The following is a 7,978-nucleotide window of genomic DNA, read 5'->3' as shown; positions in this document are numbered from 1 at the left end:
AACTTCCATTGTGAAGTGGAACCCCTGGCTCTGGAAGGACATTTGCCTTTTTTTCCTTAATCCTGGGTAATGACTCTCCCAATTTCTTTCTTCTTTCCCGACTTCTTGGCACTCAGCACCAGAAGAACAGTTAAAAGCTCCTTCTCTGCCCGATGAGGAGAGCCACATTCTTTAACATTAAGTCCCCTTAAAGGGCTAGAGAGCTATTGGTCCTTCCTTCCTGGATCAGAAACGCGGGCTGTACCCGAAAGATCTGTGGCTTGACATCTATTGATCTGAATTTTTGTTTCATTCCTATTTCTGCTCAAACAACTCCTGGTTTGCATTTCTGTCACTGTTTTAGTCTAGTATCCTGGCAACCACCTCCGAGGTTCTTACTGTCTGACAAGAAAGGCAGTGGGGAGGAAGAAGTGGGAGAAATGTGTCTTAAGTGGGGTGGAGGGAGAAGGTAGACATGAGGGAGGGTAAGGTAGAGAGAGGGGAGGAAAGAAGGGGAAGAGAGAGGAAGCAGGAATTATGCAAAAGGAGAGAAAACATGAATTGAGGAAGAAAAGGGGATGAGATGGGGAACGGACGGGGGGGAAGGCTTGTGTTCACCTGGCTAGGAGTCACCAGGGCCCTGGTACCTCAGTGGTGACCCAACATGAGCAAGTGGGTAAATAAATGAATGTCCTAACATCTGACCCACTCCAGCCAGAGATGGCTCACTTGGTGACCCTGGTACCCAGGACAGTCCCTACTCCCTGAGATGGGAGGACAGGCAGGCTGCCGGTGAGAAGCCAGTCCTCTCAGTTAGGAGGTGACTTTAGTTCAGGGGCTCGTGGCCCTATCTGGCCCTCACCCTGACCTTGCTGCTACCTCTAGCTCACACCCAGATTCTGGAGAATTCTTCTGGTTTCCAATTCATGCACTATTTTTCCTGGTCCCAGCTTCCAGGGAGCTGCTGGTTGAATGAACTGATTTCCAGTGAGGTACCATCACCCCTCAAAAGGAGCTCAACTATTGGCTACTCTGAACCTCGTAATACAAATATATATAATAGTTTTCCTTGGATGCTGGGAGACTCTTAGCAACCTATATTTTCCAACCCATCTTAGGACAGCTGATAGGCTTAGCCAAAGACACCTCGGGCATTCCAAAATATGTTCCCACCTCGCTAAAAACCAACAACAAACTGTACACATGCACTTAACAATGTGTAAAGTGTTGTTATATACTACCATAAATTTTTCTCCTAAAGCGTTGGGATGACTTTCCTGGTCTTGCCATTGGCCAGTGGGTGTGTTGATAAACTAAAACCAACACTCTGTGTTTTAGGATACTTTACATAGAGCGGATGTTCATGTTGCTAAAAGGGGAATTTTTATGCCATCATTCTTTGAAAAACATAACTTGCCAAAATGAAAACAAGAAGAAACAGTAAATCTGAATAGTCCTATATTCTTAAAGAAAAGACAAACAACTCTTTCTACACATTAAATAAAAACAATTTTTTGTCACCAAAATAAAGCGGGAACATTTCTTAACATATTGAGATCAACACATCCCTGGTACCAAAACCAGACAAGGATATTATAAGAAAATAAAATTATTGTACAATACCATTCATGAATAGAGATACAAAAATACTATACAAAATATTAGCAAATTGAATACAGTGATATATTTTTTAAAAAGGATAATCTATCATGACTGAGTGAAGTTTATTTGAAAAATACCAGTACAGTGTAACATTCAAATATCAATCAATACAGTTCACCATACTGAGAAAAATCTTATCTCAAAAGATTTATTAAAAACATTTGATAAGGGCTTCCCTGGTGGTGCAGTGGTTGAGAGTCCACCTGCCGATACAGGGAACACGGATTCGTGCCCCGGCCCAGGAAGATCCCACATGCCGCGGAGCGGCTGGGCCCGTGAGCCATGGCCGCTGAGCCTGCGAGTCCCGAGCCTGTGCTCCACAACGGGAGAGGCCACAACAGTGAGAGGCCCGCGTACCACAAAAAAAAAAAAAAAAAATTTGATAAAATCAATAGCTATCTATAACAAATTCCTCAGCATTAGGAATAGAAGGGAACTTCTTTAACTATATAATGAGTATGTACAAGATATCCACAGCTAATATCATAGTTAATGATAAAATACTGCATTCTTTCCTCTAGTGTTTGGGAACGAGATAAGGATGTCCACAATCTCATTCACAATCTTAGGGGAAAAGCAAACAATTAGAATTAACAAGTGAAATTGTCAAGACCACTAGATACAGGATCAACATAAAAATTAATGCATTTAAAAGAATTTAAATAATATAAATTATGTTCTTAAACTACAATATAATTATGTTAGAAATCAGTAATAGATCTGGAAAGTCCTCAAATATAGGAAACTAAACAACACACTTCTAATTAACCTATGGATCAAAGAAGAAATTACAAGGAAAATTACAAAATATTTTGAATTGAATGAAAATAAAAATACAACACATCAAAATTTGGGGGATGCAGCTAAAACTCTGCTTAGAGGGAAATTTATAGTAATACATGCTTATAGTAGAAAAGAAGAAGAGTTTCAAATCAATGACCTAGGTTTCTAACTTATTATTCTATTCAAAGTTATTCTAACTAAGAACAGCAACTTAAACGTAAAATAAGCAGAAAAAAAATAAAGAGAAAAAAAATTAAACAGCAGTGAAATTGAAACAGAAAAGTAACAAAGCAAAGCAAAACTGATTATTTAAAAAATTATTAAAATTGACAAACCACTAGCCAGACTAATCAAGAAAAAGAAAAATGACATAAATTACCAATATCAGGAATAAAAGGTCATGACCATAGATCCTACAGAGAGTAAAGGCTAATAGGGAATATTATATATAAGTATATACCAATAAATTCAGCAATTTAAATGAAATGGATAAATTCCTTGCAAGATACAAATTACCAAAGCTCACTCAAGAATAAATATATATCCTAAATAGCCCTATATCTAGTAAGAACTTCTTTTGTAGTTAAAATACTTCCCACGGGGGCTTCCCTGGTGGTGCAGTGGTTAAGAATCCGCCTGCCAATGCAGGGGACACGGGTTTGAGCCCTGGTCCGGGAAGATCCCACATGCCACGGAGCAACTAAGCCCGTGTGCCACAACTACTGAGCTACCGGGCCTGCGCTCTAGGGCCCGCAAGCCACAACTACTGAGCCCCCATGCCACAACTACTGAAGTCTGCGCGCCTAGAGCCCGTGCTCTGCAACAAGAGAAGCCACTGCAATGAGAAGCCTGAGCACCACAACGAAGAGTAGCCCCTGCTCACTGCAACCAGAGAAAAGCCCGCGTGCAGCAACAAAGACCCAACACAGCCAAAAATAAAATAAATTAATTAAAAAAAAAAACTTCCCACAAACAAAAACTCCAGGCCCAGATGGTTTCATTGGTGAATTCTGTGAAACATTTAATAAAGATAATATCAGTTTTACATACACTCTTCTGGAAAATCAAACAGAAGGAGAAATCACACCCTAACAAATTCTATGAAGCAAGCATTAACCTGGTAGCAAAACCAGACAAACACATTACATGAAAAAGCAAAATAAAACTACAGATCAACATCTTTCATGAACATAGATGCAAAAAAATGAAGTTTAGTAAATCATAACTACAATATGTAAAAGGATCACGACCAAGTGGAGTTTATCCCAGGAATGCAAGGTTGGTTTTACATTCAACATTAATGTAATTCACCATACTTATGGAAGGAAAAGAAGAAGAAAAATGCATATTATCATCTCAAAAGATGTGAGGAAGAGGAAAAAGAAGAAAAGGAGGAGGAGAAGGAAGAGGGGAAGGAGGAGGGGGAGTAGGAAGAGGAGGAAGCAGACGCAACAGCAGCATTTGATAGAATCCAACAACCATTCATAATAGAAACTCTAGGCAAACTAGGAATAGACGGGAACTTGATCAACCCGTTAAAGATGATCCACAGAAACATATAGCTAATATCACCTTACTGAGAGACTGAATACAGTCCCCACAAAGATCAGGAGAGAGAAAAAGATGTCTGTTCTTACCACTCGTACATGATATTATACTGGAGGTTCTACCCAGTGCAACAGGCCAGAAAAAACAAATAAGAGGCATACAGTTTCGAAAGGAAGAAATACAACTGTCTTTATTTGTAGCCGAAATTATAGTCTGTAGAAAATCCTAAGGAATTTACCCAAAAAAAAAATGCTGGAATAAGTGAATTTAGAAAGGTTGTAGGATACCAAGTTAACATAAAACAAATCATTCTATTTCTATGTACTAGAAAGAATCAATCAGGAATTCTTATTTTTAAAAAACACTATTAATGATAGCATGAAAAATATAAAATACTTAACAAAAGTTTGAATAAAAGATATACAAGGCTAGTACCTCAAAAACTTCAAAACATTGCTAACAGAAATGATAGAAAACCTAAATAGATGGATAAATATACCATGTTTGAGAATTGGCAAAATCAATACTAAGACAGCAATTCTCACCAAATCAATCTGTAGATTCAATCAATCTCAATCAAAGTCCCAGAAGGTTTTTTTTTTTTTTTGGTAGAAGTTGACAACTTGATTTTAAATTTTATATTAAAATGCAAAGGACCTTGAATACCCAAAATAATTTTGAACAAGAAGAACAAAGTTGGAGGACTTAGACTACTTGATTACAAGATTTATTATAAAGCAACTCTAATCAAGGTAATGTGGCATCTGTATAAACATACATCAGTGAAATAGAATGGAAGGTCCAGAAATAGATCCATATACCTACGGTTAATTAATTTTCAACAAAGGTGCCAAGGGAGTTCAATGGAGAAAGGATAATCTTTTCAAAAAATGGTTCTGGAACAGTTGCATATTTGGAAGTAAAAAATGAACCAGATCATTATCACATCACACCATATATAAAAATTAGCTCAGAATGGATGATAGATCTAGATGTAAAAGCTTAAACTATAAAACTTCTAGAAGAAACCATGAGAGAAAATCTTAGTGATCTTATATTTGGCAAAAAAAAAAAAAAAAAAACTAAATAGGAAACAAAAGGATAAACTATAAAAGAAAAATTAATTTAGTTGGTTTCCAGCAAAATTAAAAACACTTGCTCTTCAACAGATACTGTTATAAAAATGAAAAGGCATGTCACAGACTGAAAATATTTGTAAAACAGAATCAACAAAGAATTTTTATGTAGGATATATTTTTTTACATGTATAACTCAATAGTAAGACAAATGGCCCAATGAAAATGGTAAAAGATTTGAACTGACATTTCACCAAAGAAGATGGCAAGTAAGTGCATGAAAAGATGCCTTACATCATTAGTCATTAGGAAAATTCAATTCAAAACCACAATGAAAAAAAAAAACACAATGAGATACCACTTCACAACCACTAGAACGGCTCAAATTAAAAAGAGTGACCACTCCAAACGTTAGTGAGTATGTGGGGCAACTGGAACTTTCATACTCTGCAGGTGGGAATATAAAATGGTATGGTCACTTTGGAAAACAGATAATAGTTGCTTAAAAAGTTAAAAATAGTTTCCCGGGGCTTCCCTGGTGGTGCAGTGGTTGAAAGTCCGCCTGCCGATGCAGGGGACACGGGTTTGTGCCCCGGTCCGGGAGGATCCCACATGCCACGGAGCGGCTGGGCCCGTGAGCCATGGCCGCTGAGCCTGCGCGTCCGGAGCCTGTGCTCCGCAACGGGAGAGGCCACAGCAGTGACAGGCCCGCGTACCGCAAAAAAAAAAAAAAAAAAAAAAAAGAAGCTGCTGGAGCACAAGGAGATGGACAGCTGTCTCAAGGAGTTAAGGGAACAATTAAAAGAACTTGCCAAGCAGTATGAAAAGTCTGAAAATGATGTGAAGGCCCTACAAAGTGTTGGGCAGATTGTGGCTGAAGTACTTAAGCAATTAACTGAAGAAAAATTCATTGTTAAAGCTACAAATGGACCAAGATATGTTGTGGGTTGTCGTCGACGGCTTGACAAAAGTAAGTTGAAGCCAGGAACAAGAGTTGCTTTGGATATGACTACACTAACTATCATGAGGTATTTGCCAAGAGAGGTAGAGCCACCGGTTCACAACATGTCTCATGAGGACCCTGGGAATGTTCCTTATTCTGAGATCGGAGGGCTATCAGAACAGATTCGGGAATTAAGAGAGGTAATAGAATGACCTCTTACAAACCCATAATTATTCCAACGTGTAGGAATAATACCTCCAAAAGGCTGTTTGCTATAGGCACCACCAGGTACAGGAAAAACACTCATGGCATGAGCTGTTGCTAGCAAGCTGGACTGCAATTTCTTAAAGGTTGTATCTAGTTCTATTGTAGACAAGTACATTGGTGAAAGTGCTCGTGTGATCAGAGAAATGTTTAATTATGCCAGGGACCATCAGCCATGCATCATTTTTATGGATGAAATAGATGCTATTGGTGGTCGTCGGTTTCCTGAGGGGACTTCAGCTAATAGAGAGATTCAGAGAACTTTAATGGAGCTACTGAATCAAGTGGATGGATTTGATACCCTACATAGAGTTAAAATGATCATGGCTACAAACAGGCCAGATACAGTGGAGCCTACTTTGCTTCGTCCAGGCAGATTAGATAGAAAAATACATACTGATTTATCAAACGAACAAGCAAGGTTAGATATATTGAAAATCCATGCAGGTCCCATTCCAAAGCATGGTGAAATAGATTATGAAGCAATCGTGAAGCTTTCCGATGGCTTTAATGGAGCAGAACTTAGAAATGTGGCTCACTTAGAAAGGTTTGTACTGAAGCAAGTATGTTTGCAATTCTTGCTGATCGTGATTTTGGATAGGTCTGGCTTACAACATCCCTATTTCCTGGCACTCCTGTGAGTGGTGCTTGTAAAGCTAAAAATGGAGCATAGCACAGCAGTGACATTCAACAAACAGTACCTGAGATCTGGTCACTACAGGACCACACAGGTAGATGCCCTCTGTTTTCAGCCCAGGATCACCCTCTCAGCACAGAAGCTCTGCCTCAGTTTACATGCAAGGTCTCTCTTCCCTCCTTGATTACCAGAGAACACCTACTTCCCTGACTCCTGACCAAGTATGGATTCTTCCTATCACCTGTGAAGAACTACATCTTGAAGAGGTAGGAAGAAGTTGGCCCTGGAGCCAGACTGGCCTGAATTTGAGTCACTCGTTAGCTGTGTCACTCGTTAGCTGTGTTATCCTGAGTCACTCGTTAGCTGTGTTATCCTGGACAAGTGTCATAACTTCTCTGAGCTTCCAATTTCTTATCCGCCTGATGGGGATAACAACCCTACCCACTTCTTGGGATTGTGGTGAGGGGTTAATGGGCACTGGCTGTACAGGCTCCTTGCACACTGACTGGCATACTGGATGTGCTCAATAGATGTCTGTTCTCTTTTCCTCTTGCTATTCCCATGTACTCTATGCAAACACTTTCATTAGAGGCCCCTAAAAAGTCCTATCTTACCCCAGGCCTTTCTATAATCTTGATAGCAGATTGGCATAGCTATTTAAAAGTACAAAAATCAACGTTAACTTTCTCAACAGTAATAAAAGAAGATAATGGCTAACTGTATTGTACGTAAAATCAGTCCCAGTTCACGCCCCCATGCCGCTTACAGTCTAGCGGGAAAGGACATTGATCCATAGACCGCAGATCTGGGCATGAGAGGTGCCTGTGACAGCTCATATGCTTCTCAAAAGGGCCTCACGAGATGGATGCTATTATTATACTGACTTTTCAGATGAAGAAACTGAGACTCAGAGAAGTTACAATTCTTGTTCAGGGTCACCTGACGAATAAGAAGCAGACTAGGATTTGAGCCTAGATCCTTCTTCCCAACCTCCAGTTGTGAAACAAATATAGGGATGGTAGATGGACCTCAACAAACTTCTAGAAGATAGAATCCCTGCTGGGCAGAGGCTGACCATTTAAAATT

At 39.4% G+C, this 7,978-nt stretch overlaps 1 pseudogene; it reads left to right on the top strand.

Moving 5' to 3' along the window:
- Positions 1-5,795: 5,795 nt before the first annotated feature.
- On the top strand, positions 5,796-6,856 carry LOC115844102 (26S proteasome regulatory subunit 10B pseudogene; annotated as a pseudogene).
- The last annotated feature ends 1,122 nt before the right edge of the window (positions 6,857-7,978 follow it).

Source organism: Globicephala melas, chromosome 11, assembly GCF_963455315.2.
Source record: "Globicephala melas chromosome 11, mGloMel1.2, whole genome shotgun sequence".
Classification (NCBI taxonomy): domain Eukaryota; kingdom Metazoa; phylum Chordata; class Mammalia; order Artiodactyla; family Delphinidae; genus Globicephala; species Globicephala melas.
The sequence above is the reverse complement of the archived record's forward strand: the minus strand, read 5'-3'. Positions and strand labels throughout refer to the sequence as shown.